The sequence below is a fragment of the Balaenoptera musculus genome, chromosome 19, assembly GCF_009873245.2.
Source record: "Balaenoptera musculus isolate JJ_BM4_2016_0621 chromosome 19, mBalMus1.pri.v3, whole genome shotgun sequence".
Taxonomy (NCBI): Eukaryota; Metazoa; Chordata; class Mammalia; order Artiodactyla; family Balaenopteridae; genus Balaenoptera; species Balaenoptera musculus.
This window is the reverse complement of record NC_045803.1, coordinates 39101404-39105475: the sequence shown is the minus strand read 5'-3', so window position 1 is coordinate 39105475 and position 4072 is coordinate 39101404.

The window sequence follows — 4072 nt, the reverse complement described above, 5'->3', positions numbered from 1 at the left end:
CATTAAAGATATAAATTAAGCTAAGGCAGCAATATGAGACATGCAACTCACCAGCACTGGGTATATCAAGACAAATTTGTGCTGGCATTTCTAGTACCTTGGTGACTCTAGTGAGGGGTTTGTAATGAGCTAAGTAGAAGGAAGTTGCCTGAGTTAAATTATAGAGTCAAATCCTGTCTTCCACATTTTCTGTGACTTTTTGATGTGCACCAATATGATGATTTGGTGTGCAAATTCTTCCTCTGAATTCAGTTTGACCTGAACTGTATGTGTTGAAAAGAGAGTACTCCTACAACAAAACCCCATGCCATTTCTGCTACTACCTATGGGTTTTTGTCCACAAGATATTGAAGAAATACAAGTGTAAAGACTATGTTTGCTTATAGTGGATATACTTAGATGACATAAAATGGACAGAACTCCATGACTGCAATGGATCCTGTGCAACGCATCGTTTTTAAATGTCAATCTCAAACTATAGATGCTACCTGAAATGAAATGGGATGTGGAAGTAAAGTTGGATATGACACTGACACACTGACATCTACCAGATCATGATGTGATGGCAGCAGAACGTTGAGGACACTGGGACTTGAGCAGTAGGGAAGTCCTCAGAGGGAAGCATATGGTTAATATTATATAGAATATTGATGTTTCTACCTGCTCAGCTGTCAACCCTCTTCCTTTTAGTAAGATCTCTCAGGTTCTGGAGACATCATCTTTAGTCTTTCTGGGTATAGTGAAGCTGACTCTGTTTTTAGTGCCAGGAGTTGAGTATGTAACCGGGTTTGGTCAACCAGAGTCTCACATCTCTCAGCCTTAAAGCTTGATTCAGAGATAGTGAGGTGGCCTGGACCAAACCAATCTGAGTCAATACTGCCTGACAACCTTTCTTTTTTTTTTTTTTTAATTTTAAGAGAAGATAAAATTTTCTGTTGAACTTAAAGATCAGTCTTCAGCTGCTGGGGGGCAGAGAGGTAGACAATACATAAAGATAATCTTTCTTATGATGAAAATAACATAGAAGCAAAAAGAGAGAGTAGAATAATGAAGAAAAACCTATTCAAAATACATGGAGTGAGCCCCTGGATCCAGCCAAGTCTGAAATCATACTTATATTTGGATTACTTAATTATGTCAGTTGATAAAGTCACTTTTTTCTTTATTCCAGTTTGAGCTGGGTTCCTTTCATGCAAATATAAGAAGCTACATTAGTACCAAGTTTTATGTATATAAAATTGTCACATTTGAAGTTTCATGAAAACTTTTCATAGATGTTTTCATCCTGGAGATATATATATATATATATGAGTTTTATTATAGTTGAAAAATTAAACTGGTAAATGGCAAAAATGGTACTGTAACTACATCAAAAACAAATAAAAAACCCTTCACTTTGTTCCACTGTCAAGTGAAATATTTTAGAATTAATAAAAGGAGCTAGTATCTCTTGTAACAGGTTTTAGAAATGCCAAGATTTGTCCCTTGTAGGTGGGTATTCAACCCAACGAGTGAATGACAGCTGTAACTGTATTCAGACATCCGTGTTTGTGGAGTCCATAAAAGAGAAAGTGGTCACAGACAAACACAGCTTGTGTTATGAACCATTGCATTTAAAAAGAAAAGACAATGATGTGTTCAAGCTTATCAAAGACTTCTGTTAGAAACATAAAAACACACAGCCACATGTGGATTGATCTACACCGATGACGCCCCTGCTAAGCTTGGGTAAATTCCAGAATGGTTCCCTAAGAAAAGAGTACCTCACAGCTTCATTACAGATTGTATGTTGCACAGTCATGAAAAGGCTGCAAAACCCATTCATCATAATCAAAGGATGCTTTGCTTACTGCAGCGAACATAGTCAACTTCAAGGGAGGATGTGTTCTCAATTATCATTGATTCTATTTCTTTTGTTAATAAATTGATAAAGAGCACTGCCTTTCTTTTCCTTGAAGAAGTGAGGTGACTTTTTTGGTAGCTAGATAATTACTTGTATTTTTCTCAAATGTGCAAAATAAAAATGTTTCTTTACAACTGAAACAATAGGTTAGTTGACTTAGAAATAATTGTATGTAGCAGATACACACAAATACTTAAATGTACTAAATACACATTAGTCAAAACCAGGTTAAACACAAAAATGGCTAGAGTGAAGTTACATCCTTTTATTAGAAAATGCTGTGTGGTTCAAAGGACTTGGATGGCATAATTACTTCACTACCATTTTTTTTTTTTTAAAGAAAGAGTTGTTATGGAAAACAAGGAATGACCCCCATGTGTGAAGTGACAATGCATTTGCCACACTGGAAGTCTCCTTTCCATAGATATTTTCACTCTGGAGACATTAGTGTGGGAAAAAATAAGTGCTGGACCCCTTCCCACTATTGATATGATGGAAGTAAGTGTAAGTTTTACACTGTTGTGTCCCAAATGTTAACATCTGGAATGGTGCCTGGCATGTAGAAGGAGCTCAAAAATATTTTGCAAAAAAAAAAAAAAAATGGATAAAGGAAGAGCCAGTTGTTGCAAACGAAGGGAATGATATCGAAGTCTGAGACTGTCTGATGTGCTCAAGTGTCATCCTTTCCCACAACTTGCAAATACAGTGCTGCAGACCTGGGCACCAGACAGTGTTATCATCACTTTGCACATCCAAGCAAAGACCTGGAACCACTAAAATGTGAGTGACGACGTGCACATGTCTATTTCAGCAAGGTTCCTCATTTTTTCCAAAGTCATAGACAAAAGTTCTAACAGAGGAGTGATTGATCTAGCAAAAATAATAATAATAATAATAAAAGAATAAACAAGAAGTAGTAAGTTTGACACTGTTTTATGTACTCTTAGGATTCTTTTGAAAATAGAAGTAAAATATAATGATAAGCCTTTCATTGCTTGCTCATGATATATCTAAAATTTTAATAACTAACCTCTCGTGGTTTTTAATAAGAAGCATGAGGACAGATTTTCAGAACAAAAGGCAGGGGTCTGGGGAAGGCTGCAGTGAAATTAAGTACCACTGTTGTAGTACTAAGCCAGCATAGTGGTCTAAACTGCACAGAAGGTGTCAGAAAGAGAAAGACCCTCAAGTTACATCACGCAATCCTTTCGTATAGCCTCTGACCTTGCAGAGTTTATCTGAAGGTAGCAGGAGACTCTACATCTAGCCTCTGCTCTGTTCATTGTTCTTGTCTTCTTGCTGTGCCAAAACCTCAGTTAATCCTGCAATCTCATTCTCAGGACTCCTGTGGGGCAAGTCACCGAGTTTCTATTCCACTTGCCTGGTGCCAAGGAAGCCAGGCAGCAGCCATAAACAGGGCATCTACATTTGAGAGTGAAGCTCTCAAAGAGAGCAGGAGATGGAGAGCATCAAGTCAGGATGGAAAAGCATGCAATTTCAGGAAAAAAAAAAGATTCCAAGTATTTGTTAACTCCAACCTAATAGTCCCATCTTAGCCCTAGAGACAGAGGGATATTACCTTCAGCCAACTATAGCTGGAGGAGAAATCTTATGTGTATCCAATCTATTGCTCCATTCTTTTTTTTTTTTTTTCTGTTTCTTTTTTAACATCTTTATTGGAGTATAATTGCTTTACAATGGTGTGTTAGTTTCTGCTTTATAACAAAATGAATCAGCTATACATATACATATATCCCCACATTTCCTCCCTCTTGCGTCTCCCTCTTACCCTCCCTATCCCACCCCTCTAGGTGGACACAAAGCACCGAGCTGACTTCCCTGTGCTATGCGGCTGCTTCCCACTAACTATTTATTTACATTTGGTAGTACTTACAAGTCCATGCTACTCTCTCACTTCGTCTCTATTCCTGTCCTGCCCCTAGGTTCCTCAGAACCTTTTTTTTTTTTGCTCCATTCTTCTCATGGGCAATACAAAACCTATAATCCCAATGGACAAGATATGGCCTTAGTTTGCTCATGAAAATATCATGCTAGTGTACAGACAAGGGTGCAGCAGCTCCTCTTAGTCTCAGCTCCCTCCGCAGTGAAACTCCAGGAGATGCTTCTTTGGCCTCATTGCATTAGGGTTTAATTTAATCCTCTTTCTCA